Genomic DNA, 16,381 nt, shown 5'->3' on the forward strand with positions numbered 1-16,381 from the left:
CTTGAGTGTAGCCTTCCTTGGGGAGGAAGGCCACGGGGAGGAATGCAGAGCTGAACACAGACTGCCTCAGGCTGCCCCAGAGAAAACTGCCCTGCAACAGCCTGTAAGACTTTAGGGAGGGGGAAAGTGAGTTGTTTCAGAGGAATTCTAGAGTCCCACCAAAAGGTCTGCAATGCACGGGGACATAAAGTGATGCAATGTAAATTCAACTAGAGAGCAGTTATTTGGCACAATCCTGGAGGCATCAGCCCCAGGGTGGTCGGAGGGCCACCTTTCTTCCGCAGAATACACTCCACCGGGGAGGACTCTGCCTCTAAAATATCCTCTCAGCTCACTGCTTCTCTTCCCATCACCTCTTCAATATATAATTTTAAGAACTTCTATATAGCTTCCAATAAAAACAATACTTACACACAAAAAAAGAATAACCCCCAAGGCAGCTACCCTGAGAGAGACTGACTTAACATTTTGGTATGTCTGCTTCCAGACTTTTGTGTGAAGTTAGTTATGAATAAATATATCCATATATAATTTAATAGAATTAAAATAGAACTTGTCAGTAGCATCAAGGTTAAGAAATCCTTGACTAGAGACTCCAAGTGAAAGTGAAAATGAAAGTGGCTCAGTTGTGTCCAACTCTTTGCGACCCCATGGTCTATACATACAGTCCATGGAATTCTCCAGACCAGAATACTGGAGTGGGTAGCCTTTCCCTTCTCCAGGGGATCTTCCCAACCCTGGGATCAAACCCAGGTCTCCCGCATTGCAGGCGAATTCTTTACCAGCTGAGCCACCAGGGAAGCCCAAGAATACCGGAGTGGGTAGCCTAGCCCTTCTCCAGGGGATCTTCCTGACCCAAGAATCAAACCAGGGTCTCCTGCATTGCAGGTGGATTCTTTACCAACTGAGCTCACATACATTAAAGACCTCTAAGTTAAAAGTGACAAATGGCTGTCCCCAGTGAAACAGGCCATCTTGAGGGTCTATAACATCAATCACAGAAGTGACCAGATGGGATATATTTATGAGATAAGGAAACTACATTCTCCTTCTCCCTAGTACATATTGCAAACTCTAGAATCAGTCACTCAAGTGTAATCATATCTCTTGCTGTGTCTCAGTTGTAACAGACGAGACTCACCTACCTACATCAGAGCATTCTTATAAAGAAGAAATGAAATAATACGGGAAGGCTCTGATAACAGGAAATAGCACACATGGGATGAATCAATATAAATGTGAGTTGTTACTGTTGCTATTATTATCATTATCATCATTATCGGTTGTGATATTCTTTTTTATACCATATTCACATTTTTTTTTTTTCCTGTGCTTCAGAGGCAGTTTACAAAAATGAACACTGCTCTGCTCTCCAATGAAAGCAATAGCATCAAAACCTAAGACGATGTCTGGTTTGATACCATTCTCAGCGAACACCCTGACCTTGCCAGCATCTTCCTGCAAGAGGTTAATGCACAGGATGGCTGGGGGCCGGCTCAAATACCGGGAGGGGCAAGGGAAGGTTGTGGAGGTTTCAGCCGAGCCAGCATCACAGCTGTCCTCAATTACCACAAACAGCTGTTGGCAGCTCGACTTATTAGAAATGCAATCCAATCACCTTGGCAATCTGATTCTCTTACTGGAAACTCAGCAGACAGGAAGATCCTGTGCTCCCAATTCCTGTGGCCAAGTCAGGGAAGGTTCCTCTCCCTGGGAATGAAAAGCCTCCCCAGGCACAGGCTCCGTATGGCGAATCTCCATGGGGGTCACAGCAGTGGTTCTCAACTCGGGTAGGTTTTACTCCCCACCAGCTATTTGGCAATGACTCATATCTGTGGCTGTCACAACCAAAAGGGGTCTGCACTTGACCCAGGGGATTGGTCCAGGGGTGCATCAAACGTCTACACAGGAGAGCCCCCAAAGCAAAAAAATTATCCAACCCCAAACTTCAATAGTGCCAAGGTTAAGAAATCCTTGACTAGAGACCCCAAACACATACCTTAAAGACCTTTAAGTTAAAAGTGAGAAACGGCTGTCCCCAGGGAAACAGGCCATCTTGAGGATCTATAACATCCATCACAGAAGAGAGCAGATAAGATCTATTTATGAGATGAGGAAACTACATTCTCCTGTCCTCTAGGATGGGTGGAGGGGAAAAGGGAGCCAGAGGATATATACTTTCCTAAATAAAGGGCTGCCATCCACAAACTACCCAACTTCTCACCATAGGAAGGACAGTGAGGCTTCTGGGACCTTTCCTATTCAAAACTCTAAAGCCAATCTCAGGGTATAAAATACTTCCACCTTGCGATGCTTAATTTTATAAAGCCAATTGAACCAGTCACAGGGTTCCCATGCCTTTAATTAATTGGTATTTCTGGGTATATCTGGGAGGGTATTTCTGGCTGAGATTAACATTTGAATCAGTAGACTAAGAAAAGCAGAATGCCCTCCCCAGTGTGGGTGCGTGCGTGCTCAGTAGTTCAGTCATGTCCGACTCCTTGCGATCCCATGGACTGTAGCCCACCAGGCTCCTCTGTCTTTGGAATTCTCCAGGCAAGAATACTGAAGTGAGCTGCCATTTCCTACTCCAAGGTTTCTTCCCCAACCCAAGGATCAAACCTTCATCACCTGTGTCTCTTGCATGGGCACTAAATGCAATGATAGTAAAAAATCCTACTGTGCCACCTGGGAAGACCACCCCCAGTGTGGATGGGCCTCATCCAACCTGGCAAAGGCCTCAACAGAACAAGACGGTGGAATAAGAGAGAATTCTCTCTGTCTCTCTGCCTGACTGTCTTCGACCTGGGACACTGATCTTCCCCTGCCTTCACATTCAGACTCAGACTAGACTCAGACTAGAACTTACACCATCAGCTCTCTGGGTCTCCAATTTGCTGACTACAGATCTTAGGACTTCTCAGCCCCCATAAACAATGAGGCAGTTTCTTATAATAAATCTGTTTCTGTGGAAATCCAGACTAATACACTCCTCAAGCTACATGCTTTGTTCTCATTCTTTACAACTCAGCTCAACCTCCTTGGCCAGCCTTTCCCTGAGTCCCTAACCTCAGCTCTGTCTTATCCTCTGTCTCACTTCCACTTCCCCTCCAGTTTCTTTCTCCGGTTGTAATGCAAGCAGGGAGTTTGACTCTCTTGGTCAGTATTGTACCCCCACAACTTAGCACAATGCCTCATCTACAGTAAACAGTTGATAAACATTTGCTGAATGACTGCTGATGGAATATCTGGATAGGACACAGATACACGGAAGCCTAGTGCATAAGCTCTTGTGGAGACTGAGCTATGAATTTATTCATTTATTCACCTTTCACTGTGCTAAGGGTGCCCAATTGAAGGAATTTCCTGTGTACTGAGAATTACCATTTGCCAAGTGTTTTAATCTCACGGCAGATCTCTGAGATACTATTAGACCTATTTCACAGATGAGGAAACTGAGGCTCAAGAAGGTTAAGGCAGCTCCATGCATCATCAAGCTGGGAAGAAATAGAAAGGGAACTCAAATCTAGCTTTGACTTGAGAATTCTCTGCTCTTATTACTACATATGGTATACAAACATCTAGAAAGATTACGGTCCCTGTTTCCAAGAAACTCACAATGAGCTAAAGAATCAGGAAATACATTATTAAAACCAATGGAATATATTTCCAAAATAGATTACGGTGTTCTCATAGCATGTGTTCTATGGTGTCATCTCAACAGTCTAGAAAATCTGAGAGGACATAGCAGAGTAGAGAAAGGGGTGAGGAAGATGTGCCTGGGGCAGCCGGGTGAGGGCATGCGCACTGAAGTCAGCTTGACAGGAGCTTAAATCCCAGCTCCACCACTTACCTGTGTGAACCAGTCAAGCTATCAATTTTATTGAATCTGTGATACCACCAATTCCCAGGTGCACAGTGGTCAAGAATCTGTCTGCCAATGCTGGAGTCACAAGGGATGCAGGTTCATTCCCTGTGTTGGGAAGATCCCCTGGAGAAGGAAATGGCAACCCACTACAGAATTCTTGCCTGGGAAATCCCAAGGACAGAAGGAGTCTGGTGGGCTACAGTCCATGGGGTTGCAAAGAGTTGGACATGACTGAGCACACAAACTCACACACACACACACACACACACACACACACACTATACTGTATAAAGGAACAACCGAATAAACACAACACAGAGGGTGTGGCTTATAAGAGGCCTCCTTAATTTAGAAATATTTAAATATAAGAAATCATGCAGAGACTTTCCTGGTGGTCCAGTGGCTAAGACGCCATGCTCCCAAGGCAAGGGGCCTGGGTTCAATCCCTGGTCAAGGAACTAGATCCCACATGCCGCAATTAAAAGACCCTGCATGCTGCAATGAAGCTCAAAGATCTCGCATGCTACAGCTGAGATGTAGTACAGCCAAATAAGTAAATTGAAAAAGAAAAGAAAAGTACACACATTAGAATCATGAAACTCTTTGCTTAATCTCTCTTGGCCTCAGGTTTCTCTATAGCATGGGCATGATAACCCTCAGCCATGGGTTCGCTCACAGATAAGCCCACCCTGACATGAAGCACAGGAAGACTGCAGCCTGCTTCCCCTCCAGCCCCGGCTCCATCGTGACCGGCTTGGGACCTCACACACCTGTAAGGGGCCACCCCAGACCAAGTCCTGTCTGCATATGCTCCTCCACTGCGATCAGCCGCCTGCGTTCACCCCCTCGGATGGTGAGCACGGTGCTTATCTCAGGGGAAGACACCAGGAAAAGAGGCCCATGCCGGCTCTGAAAGTAGACTCAGGAATATCAGACAGAGGAGGTCCAGGACCCCAGTTATCCAGGGTGGGGGCAGGCTCGGGATGAGCAGGCATGCTCAGCCTGAGGACCCTCAATCCATGGGGAGGGGGACAACCCAGGGAGAGCAAGCCGTGGAGCCTCCTTGCCAGGTGCCCAGGGTGGACAGGTCATGATGATCAAATACAATCATAGAAGCGACACACCAAGTTCCAAGACTGGTATGTAGAGATGCCACAAATGACTGTTTTCATGCTCTAGTAGAGAAAAGAACTAAACCGAATAATGGATACAGCGTGCGTACGTACTGAGTCACTTCAGTTATGTCCAACTCTTTGCCACCCCCTGGACTGTACAGCCCATCAGGCTCCTCTGTCCACAGGATTCTCCAGGCAAGAATACTGGAGTGGGTTACCATGCTCTCCTCCAGGGGATCTTCCTGACCCAGGGGTCAAATGTGTGTCTCTTCTGTCTCCTGCACTGGCAAGGGGTTCTCTACCACTGGCGCCACCTGGGAAGACATATGGATACAGCAGCAGTTACCTATTACTAGGCCCCTACTATGTGCAAGACAGTGAGTTGCATCCTCTCCTTTCACTTTTCATTTAATTAGGAGAACTGAAGATGTGTCTCAAAAGGAAACTGCAATGCAATGCAGGAGATCTGGGTGATGGGAGGTGGGGAGGCCCGAGATGACAGGCCGAGAGGTCGTGTTCACAGGGGAGTCACCGCTGACCCGTCAGCACGGGACTCATGTTAGGAGCATCATTCTGACCAAAGACTTCAAGGGCAGTAGAGAAAGGGGGACTCAGAACTCAAGTGAGAGACGATTACAAAATGAAAGTACAGGATGAAGACCTCAACAGTGGTGGGAATGGAAGGCAAGCAATGGCAGGGAGAGAGATTTCATAGAAGGAACCTTTCAGGGTACGGAAAACAGACAAGGAAAAGTAAATAGTCAAGAACGACATTTTTCAGGGGACTGGGAACATGATGGTACCACTGGGAGAAATCGGGAAATCATAAGGATATCTGGCGTTCAAGGGAAGACATGCATTCAGTTAGCTTAAAAATGATGGTTCCACACATAGACATTAGCAGTAGTACTCGCTCAGTCATGTCCAACTCTTTGGGACCCTGTGGGAAAGAATCCATGGGACTCTCCAGGCAAGAATACTGGAGTGGGCTGCCATTCCCTTTCCAAGAGGATCTTCCAGATCCAGGAATTGAACCCGGAGAGTCTCCTGCATTGCAGACAGATTCTTTACTGTCTGAGCTACAGAGAGTCCCTGTACGCATTAGTATATTTTTCTCTTTCTGACCTACTTCACTCTGACAGTCCTCTGCTGCTGCTGCTGCTGCTGCGTCGCTTCAGTCGTGTCCGACACTGTGCGACCCCATAGACGGCAGCCCACCAGGCTCCCCCGTCCCTGGGATTCTCCAGGCAAGAACACTGGAGGGGGTTGCCATTTCCTTCTCCAATGCATGAAAGTGAAAAGTGAAAGTGAAGTCTCTCAGTCGTGTCCGACTCTTCACGACCCCATGGACTGCAGCCCACCAGGCTCCTCCACCCATGGGATTTTCCAGGCCAGAGCACTGGGGTGGGTGCCATTGCCTTCTCCAACTGACAGTCCTCTAGGTCTACCTATTTCGCTGCAAATGCCCCAGTCTCACTCCTTTTAATGGCTGGGTAGTGTTCCACTGGGAATACGTGCCACATCTTTGTCCATTCATTCGTCGATGGACATTTAGGCTGCTCCAATGTCTTTGATGTCATGAACAGTGCAATGATAGCTAGGGGGAACCTTCCGTATAACACAGGTAGCTCAGCTTGGTGCTCTGCGGTGAACTAGAGAGGTAGGAGCGGGCAGCAGGGAAGGGAGGGAGGGAGGTGCAAAAGGGAGGAGAGATATGTATACATACAGTTGATGCACCTCATTGTACCGCAGAAACTACCATGATATTCTAAAGCAACTATACCTTAATAAAAAATAAACAAGAAAAACGACGATTCCATTACCTAGGTTTTTAGAGCATCTATTGTGTACTCAGGCCTGTTTATACTTCTCTGTCTCTGCCTCTAGCATCTGTCAGATATTGTCCCCATTGGTGACACCACAGACTTCCCACAATGCAGTGAGACCATCATTTTTGTCTCATACTATCCAACAAGGCATTATTTTTCAGTCAGGGCCCTCAGCTGTTACTCTATGGCCATGAAACTAGTTTTGTTATAATCTAAAATCTAAACTAGGATTTAGGATCCCTACTAATGAAACATATACATTATATAAGCTTGTCTCCACTCTGCCCTTGTACTAACACTTGGAAACTGGATAGTCCAAAGCTATAGTATCATAAGTCATACTCCTTGAGGCGGCTCAGTGGGACTAGAAAACAAAGTTAATACAACAGTGCCATCTAGTGATGACAAGTATCCTGAAAGGGTCTGCTGCTGCTGCTGCTGCTGCTGCTGCTGCTGCGTCACTTCAGTCGTGTCCGACTCTGTGCGACCCCATAGACGGCAGCCCACCAGGCTCCCCCGTCCCTGGGATTCTCCAGGCAAGAACACTGGAGTGGGTTGCCATTTCCTTCTCCAATGCAGGAAAGTGAAAAGTGAAAGTGAAGTCACTCAGTCGTGTCCGACTCTCAGCGACCCCATGGACTGCAGCCCACCAGGCTCCTCCATCCATGGGATTCTCCAGGCAAGAGTACTGGAGTGGGGTGCCATTGCCTTCTCCATCAAAAGGGTATGGATCTATCTTAAATTTAAGATTCTTACATTTTACCCAGATAGATCCAGTGCAGAAGAGGGATGGTATTAAATGAAGTTGCATCGTGTCATCAGCCCTCAGGACATCCCTCCACGTGGTCTGATATTTCCAGATTTAGGGGGAATCTTAATGTAGACTGTGGAAACAGAATTAAGAAATTAGTAGGAATTGATGGTTTCCACTAGAGTCAAATGTTAAGTAACTAGAACCTAACACCAGTTAGTGATAAGATCTACAGCAGATTCTCACTTCCTGATGCTGCGTTCAGCACCCTCTCTGAGACCTCAGACAGATGGAAACTCAGACATCACCTCAGACACACACACAGCTCTGCACTTGGTGTTCAGGTGACCAAGGGCAAAGGAAAACCTCTCTGACATTCTGTCTCTTCATCCGCAAAATGGCAATGATGATATAACAATACCCACTGCTGTGGAGTACTGTGAGCCCCGCACGTGGAACTTTAGGAAAAGCCTGTAACAAAATCGTTTAGCACGCTCCAAGGTGGCTCTTTCTTCACATCTGCTCCTTCTGCTTATCAGCTCATTTACCAAAAGAAAATGAGACACCCAAGTATTCATTTCTCCAAAAAGCCAACATGAAAGCTTTTATTCGATGAATATTGAGGCCCTCCTCTGCGCTGAGCACCGTTCTAGGCTCAGAGTTTTACAAGCAAGCTTCCTTCCTGGTGGAACTAACCTATCGCATGAGAGAATCCAGGAAGAAAATAACACAGCATCAGAGCGTGATGAGAGACTTCAGTCTGCTTTACATGGCAGGGAAGAATAGATTCTCTGAGAACAGAGTCTGACTGAGTTGAGGAGAGGAGAGGGAGAGACAGACAGAAGCTGAAGTGAACGCATAGATTCTGTGCTCTCCTAGAAGATGAGGCACCAGTGGCCAGGTTGCGGTCTAATCAAGCGACATGGAAAAAGGGGTGGCGGGGAGCTCTAACTGAAGGCGGTGTTCAGCCCCCCAAGCAAGTCGCCTCTTCCCCCGCTGGGGGCCCCCACACCATCCCCCCCAGCGACCTCTCGGTCACGCATCCAGGAATGCAGTTCCATCTCAGGACGGCCTCTGAGTGAACCGTGGGCCAGCTGAATGACAGAAAAATCAGCAAAACTCAGGCTGCCCCTCCAGCTTGCTTCCTCCCCTTCTCCTGTCTCCTTCCAGGATCGTGAAGGCCTGTTCTCAGGTGGCTCAGTGTTCCGTCCAGGCAGCAGCATTCTCGGTGATCTTATTGACCTGAGTTGGGGGATATTGACATCCAAGAGGGCCCGTCTCCACTTCTGATGGGCTCGGCACATCACACAGCCAAATCACAGCTGCCTGCAGAGAAGATCTGCCTGCCTAAGTCACTGCTTTCCAAAAAGTTTAATTGTTCTCAAAAAAAAAAAAGCATTAAGCTCCGTAATTCCACACCTTGGCTGGAAGACACACATCTAAACAGGTTTCTTTTGGAAGAGTTTCTATGTCCTAGATATCTTAATAAGAATTGTGAATTTCCAATACCAGAACATGCTATATTTCACAAAATTATTTGGCAGCAAAACCTCTTGCTACACAGATTTTCTCTTGGAAACACACTTCGAGAAAGGCGACTTTCATGTAGGTCTGAGGCTGACGCTTATGGCGGACTTTGCTGGAATCGTCAAGAGGCTTCGTGAAGCTTTTCTGAATCCATCAGAGTTCCCCTTCTCTCACTTCCACACGCCACTGACCAATCCTCCCCATCTTCTCTCTCACACGACTCCCTGTCACTATTTCTGTCACAGCCTCTCTCACATTTTGGTGCCCTTAATTGATTTTATGCTTGTCTTTTTTTACTTTATTGTAGGCCCCTTTCAGTCAGGAAACTGGCTTAATGTACAAGCTCCCCAGGAAACTCACGGAAATCCTGGTGCTCACACGATGCCTGGCACATAGCACTTGTGCCCTGCAGGCAGGGAGGGAGAGAGGCGGGAGGAAGACTGCAGCGTGGACCCTGAGTAGAAAGATCCTTGTCCCAGTTCCAGTGCAGAGACGCAAAAGACGAAGGTTAGATCCCCGGGTCAGGAAGATCCCTTGGAGTAGGAAATGGCAACCTGTTCCAGTATTCTTGCCTGGAAAATTCCATGGACAGAGAAGCCTGGTGGGCTACAGCCCATGGGTCACAAAGAGTCAGACACAACTGAGCAAATCAGCGTGGGCACATGCGCGTGCACACACACACACACACGCACACACAGTCCCAGTTCCATAGTTGGCCTTTGGGTCTATGACAACTCTCTGAGCCTCATTTCCTCCTGAACCCAAACAAGGCTGAAAGCATTTGCCCTGGCTTCTTCCTGGGACTGATGGAGACCCCTAATGAGTTGAGGGCAAACTCCACTTGAAAGAGGAAAGTCCTAGGCCAACATAACATAGCATCGTCCCTAGTATCTGGCCAACACACCCCCTTTACCTCTTCTCCAAATGGGCAAGGCTACCATGCCCGCAATGAGACGGCCTGTTCTGCCCTGCATGGACTTTTAACTGGAAAGATCCCAGTCTCCAAAATAATGCTTCTTCCTAAATCATACTGCTTGACATTTCTGTAATGTAAGGCAGAGGTTTCCATCCACATCCAATATAATTTAAAATACTTTAAGAGTACACATTATCGGTTCCCTTCCTGAAAGGAATTTCAAAAATGAAGAATTCTAGGTCTTGAATGGAGAAGGAACTGGCAACCCACTCCGGTATTCTTGCCTGGAGAATCCCATGGACAGAAGAGCCTGGTGAGCCCCAGTCCATGGGGTCACAAAGAGTCAAAGACATGATGGAGTGACTGACACTCGGGCCTTGAAAATGAGGTTAAAAGAATTCTATGCATAGTTTTTAAAACAAAACTAAGTTGGGAGCCACAAAGGAAAATGCCACCTTCTTCAGAATTTTATTTAGGGAAATAATCAGATTAAACTATGCTTTACTGAATACCTACTGAACAGGAAATATACCTAACAGCTTAAAACAAACTATAAACATATACATACTATCAGATTGGAAAACCAGACACCAGATCTAAGCCTGAATTCAACTTAAAAAAATAAAATTTTTTTAAATAAATAAATTTATATTAAAAAAAATACTAATAACGGAGGGATTTTTGTGTGGGACCAGAAATAAGGTACTGACTTGGCAAAGCCACTCTAGAACTGAGGCTGTGGCTCGTTATCTGATTATCTAAATGCAAGTCACTTTTGTCATTATTCTTATTGTTCATAAATTCTACCCAGTTTGGATGAGGCCATCAACAGGTTAATGTGAATTCGGGTTTTTAAAGAGAAAACGAGACAGCAGTCAGCATCAAGGGGCACGGATTTCTCCCAATTACCGCCCCCAATTATTTCCACACCTATTGCTGCCATGTTTAATCTCCTTCTCCGGGCCTACCCGTCAGTTCACACGGGGGAAGAATGCTAGCTAATGCTGCTCAACAGAGAGTGTAGGTCCAATTTAAATAATTAGAAGCCTATTTCATTTCTTCTCTCCCTCTTATAAACGCACCTGAAAGGAATGTGCATGCCGAGCTCCAAGTCTTTAACTTGCCGGGGATGACGTATGAGTTTCCTTAAAGCCCCTTTCCTTACCAGCCCTGATCTGTCTGGAGATAATTTAGAGCTATTGGATGATAATCAATAAGCAAGGGTCATCTCTATTGCCAGACTCAAAGGTCTCTGATCTAGCAAATCATCAATTACTGCTGCCTATATTAGCCTTCCCGTTAGCCGTGTGACCCGAACGGGTCCTCTTATTCTTCAAGTAGACGAGGACAGGAGCTGCAGAGCAGTTTTCTGCTGATGAAATGAGGCTGCAGTGTGCTTGGGTTGGGGCCTGTCTCTAGCTTCTCTGCAGAGGACTTCACTCCTCTCCTCGAGTGGTGAGAAATCTCTTTCCATTTGGCAAAGGCCTGAGGCATCGTTTTGTGACTTGACTTCGGGCCATTTGTATTCATCCCTTTCTTTGATTGCAGGCCTGTGAGTGCCAGGCTTGTCAGGCTCTCGAGACTCGAATGTATGACAGGCGAGTCTCTGACCGGAGAATCTTCATTTGTAACAAGTGGTTTGAACTACACTTGGAGCCCTAACTGGGACGGTGATGCACACGGGGGACTCTGCTCCAGGAATCTGCGTTTTTAGCAAACTACCCAGGTAATTCTTTTGCCTGTGGAGGTTTGAGAACCTCTAATCTGGAAAGGATATAACAAGTAAATAACTTGGGATATAACAAGTTGAGTTAGGCTATTAAGGAAGAATGAAATAGAGGCTGAACAAAACTACTAGCAACTTGCTGTAGAACAGGAGAGAAGAGGAAAGGGGATCAGAAATTCACAGAATGTCCTTTAAGCTGCCTGTGAAGGCAACTAGAAGGTGATGGTTGAGAACAGGAAGGATGATATTCCAGGCTAAAGGAACAGCCTGGGCAAAAGCTCATAGAAATAAGAGGACGGAGTTTATTTGGGAACCTGGAAATAATCCAATGAATTAGGATGTGAGGTGTACAATAAGGTGGTGGGAATTAAAACTGACAAGGAAGTAGGAGTCCATCACAAAGTATTTGAATACAGTCCTTCAGAGAGACAGGGCAAGGATCTGGTCTAAAAATTAAGAGCAAATTTAAATAATCACAAATCACAGAGGGATAGAAAGAACAAAGGCTGGAATTACGCAATATTCAAAATCCCTTTCCCAGGACTTCCCTAGTGATCCAGGGTATACGCTCCCAACGCAGGGGGCCAGAGTTCAACCCCTGGTCAGGGAACTAGACCCACATGCCACAACTAAGAGCTCACACGCAACAACTGGAAGATCGCATGTGCCACAACTAGCACCCGGCACAGCCACATACACATGTTTTTAAAAATACCTTTATCCATTGCCTTCAGTTCAGTTGTTCAGTCATGTCCCACTCTCTGCGACCCCATGGACTGCAGCACGCCAGGCTTCCCTGTCCAACTACCATAGCCTACTCAAACTCATGTCCATCGAGTTGGTGATGCCATCCAACCATCTCACCCTCGGTCATCCCCTTCTCCTCCCACCTTCAATCTTTCCCAGCATCAGGGTCTTCTCCAATGAGTCAGTTCTTTTCATCAGGCGGCCAAAGTATTGGAGCTTCAGCTTCAGCATCAGTCCTTCCAATGAATATTCGCAACTGATTTCCTTTCATATTTATTCAATTCCATATTAACTGTATGCCTATTATGGGCCTGATACAAGAGGAGGCTCTGGAGAAATCATGCTAAACAATCCAAACATGGCCTCCCTTCCGTACGGCTCACAGTTTGGCATTTACTAAGTGGCAGGCACAAAAACCAAAATGGCACCTCAAGGAATGTACAGTGTAAAAGAAGATTAAGTCTAACACACACACACACACACACACACACTTACACATGTCACAATAAACCACAAGAAAGGTAGGAATGAAATGTTAGAGGACTAAGTGATCTGACCTTTTGTGACGCTATGGACTATAGTCCATGGAATTCTCCAGGCCAGAACACTGGAGTGGGTAGCCTTTCCCTTCTCCAGGGGATCTTCCCAAGCCAGGGATCAAACTCAGGTCTCCCACATTGCTGGTGGATTCTTTACCAGCTGAGCCACAAGGGAAGCCCGAGAATACTGGAGTGTGGGTAGCCTATCCTTCTCCAGTGGATCTTCCCGACCCAGGTATCGAACCAGGGTCTCCTGCATTGCAGATGGATTCTTTACCAACTGAGCTATGAATGTCTCAGGAGTTATGATGATAGCTTTAATTACATGGTTAAGGCAATGGCTGTTGAGTTTCTCTCCTATAAGTTTCTTCTTTTGTAGCTGAAAAAGACCTTGGGAAAGATATTTTGAGACTATGCTATTATACTGTTTCTCTTCAATGCTTGCCCACCAACTTTAGCGTTTTCACAGACCTTCCTTGCAACAATTACTACTGCAGTATTGCCGAGTAGTGACCTGGTATTTCCCTCATTCCTTCCAGCATATATTAATTAGAATTCTTCTCACAAAAAGAACAGTCTCTTCTCCTCATTTACTTATCCAATTATTTATATCAGGATGGACACCTGAATATTTATTTTATCCTTTGAGTCATAATCCAATATTACTGTTCCTTATGTTGCTCAAATTGTCAGCTTTTGCCACTGGGAGCTCTATTAGGTGGGTTCCTGTTGCCTTTTGACATCACTTCATCCTTCTAATTAATTTTTCATTACTTCTTTGCTTTCTGATACTAGAAGATGCCCCAGGCTCATCTTATGTTTCCTTTATCCAGCCTTAAAATCAGTCATTTCTGCTCCAAGGAGTCTTGATTCCTTTTAGCAAAACTGAGATTTAGAAACCAAGATCTAAGCCCTAAGCATGCTCACTGCTACCAGAGCATCATTATTCCTTGGCCTTCTAAAGATGTTCATACTGATCCTTCCAATCCCAACACCACAAAGATGATTCTAACTTTCCCATTTTTCTTAGTAGCAATCTTATTCTCCAACAGTGAAAAGCTCTCATCATTAACAATATACTCACTTAACCTTAGTATAAACATAAAGCAATTAGTTACAGAAGTACTACACTTGTATAAAGTCCTTTCCTCTCTAACCTTACAGCTTCCTGTCAAAATGCTTTTTTCCAGAGTTACCTAGGTTATTTTTTGCCCAAACCCTTCAGAATGGCTATGTTATTAATTTGTAATAAATTAGGTTTACCTCCTATTATGTGTATTCTACTTCTGTCCACCAGCATTTTGGTTGACTATATACATGTATTATTTTCATTCTTTTAATCCATTTAGAGATACAGACCTCTTTGCTGAGCACCTACCATGTTCCAGGAGCAGTGTGGGTATTTTTATTATTTAAGACCATAAAAACATGATATGCCATTTTAGAGATTAATATCTAGGCCATGAAATTTTACATCAAGATGAGAAACCAATTAAACTTATCCACCAAAAGATGGTGCCTCCTGTCTCTACTCTTATCCTTTTCTTAATAGTTCACCAACTTTATGGACCTATAGATTCTGTTGGCCTTTATTTCCATAACCTAAAAATACATTAGAAATAATGAAGCAAGTACAGCTGTTTCTCAGGGAACGTTAATGGAATGTCACCTGCTTGGGTTTTTCTAATTAGCTATCACTATTGATAACTCACCCTCTAAAATGAAAACATGAGAATATATGTGTGAATACAAACAAAGGCCCACAGAGCACCCTGGAGGACTCCTAGCAATCTCTATTTGGGCCTTTAGAAGGCAAGACCGTCCCTCAGTGTTTACAAGAACCTCCTGAAAGGCAACCATGTTTAGGTCATTGGCCTCACCTGAAGGAAGGTCCCGTTCTCACACCATTCCTAAATCAGGAGAAGAGTATAGTGGATAAAAGCCTTTCCCGATGGCTCAGTGGTATAGAATCCGCCTGCAATGCAGGAGCTACAGGAGATAACAGGTTTGATCCCTGGGTCAGGAAGATTTCCCTGGAGGAGGGCATGGCAACCCACTCCAGTATCCTTGCCTGGAGAGTCCCATGGCCAGAGGAGCCTGGCAGGCTACAGTCCATGGGGTCACAAAGAGTCAGACACGACTGAAGCATCTCAGTGCACACACACGCGTAACGGATAATAGTGCCGTTTCCGGAGTCAAAAGACCTATGTGCTCTTAGGCAAATCTCTTCCTGTCTGAGTTACAATTTCCTCACTTGTATGGAAGGATAAATTATATGCATAATTTATATGCATGCGTGTGCAACTTACATACATAAATAAATACCATTTATATTACCGAAATAAATTTCCAGGCCCAAAATGGAGCCACTCCTGACCAAGGTGTCACATCAGCAAAGTAAACCTCAGAAAGCTTTCATGTCCTGTAGATTTTCCACCTGACCGGAAACTCAGTAGGTCCAATCAACCAACCCCCAAAAACCAACCCAACTCTGGGCCTTCTTGCCCCAGAGAAGGCTAACTCTGTGGCCCCAGCCAATCAGATATTTTCTTTTCTTGTCCCCCTTGTTCCTCACCTTGTAAAAGCTCCCTGTCTTCCACTCCATTTTGCAGTTCTCCAAAAGAAGACTGTCCACTATATGAAATGCTATATAAAGTCTGTCTGTATCATCTAAATTGTATCACTAAATTATCTTTTTAAAATACATTTAACTGTGTTATATAATATCTATTTTGTTTATCCCTATTTACAAATAAGTAAATGAAATTGTGAAATTAAATGAAATTCAGTGTCAAACTCTTTTGCTTTAAACACATAAAGTACTCAGAAAATGTCAGCTATTATTAGTACTATTATCATTTTATGCAAAAGATAAATAACAGCAGTACACAGCAAAAAGATCAAATAAACAGTGAAGAAGAGGCAGAGAAAGAGAACAAACATTTACTTATAATAATGCCAACAAATGTTCAAAGTATCATACAACTGTGCTCATTTCACGTTAGTAAGGTTATGCTCAAAATCCTTCAAGTTAGGAGTCAGCAGTATGTGAACCGAGAACTTCCAGGTGCACAAGCTGGGTTTCAAAGAGGCAGAGGAACCATATCAAATTGCCAATGTTCGCTGGATCATACAGAAAACAAGGGAATTCCAGAATAACATCTACTTCCGTTTCATTGACTATGCTATAAATCCTTTCACTATGTGGATCACAAAAAATTAAAATTCTTAAGAGATGGGAATACCAGACCACCTTACCTGTCTCCTGAGAAACCTGTGTGCAGGTCAAGAAGCAACAATTAGACCCAGACATGGAACAACTGACTGGTTCCAAACTGGAAAAGGAGTGTGTCAAGGCTGTAT

General features: G+C 45.0%; 1 long non-coding RNA gene across 1 annotated transcript; it reads left to right on the top strand.

Annotated features, from left to right (window-relative positions):
* Positions 1 to 1,138: 1,138 nt before the first annotated feature.
* On the top strand, positions 1,139 to 5,078 carry LOC147363903 (uncharacterized). Its single transcript, XR_015133902.1, has 2 exons — positions 1,139 to 1,790; positions 4,496 to 5,078. It is a non-coding gene; the product is annotated as an uncharacterized LOC147363903 (long non-coding RNA).
* The last annotated feature ends 11,303 nt before the right edge of the window (positions 5,079 to 16,381 follow it).

The sequence above is a fragment of the Bos grunniens genome, chromosome 10 (genome assembly GCF_055505025.1).
Source record: "Bos grunniens cultivar Pamir isolate PY7600 chromosome 10, Bosgru_T2T1.0, whole genome shotgun sequence".
NCBI lineage: Eukaryota > Metazoa > Chordata > Mammalia > Artiodactyla > Bovidae > Bos > Bos grunniens.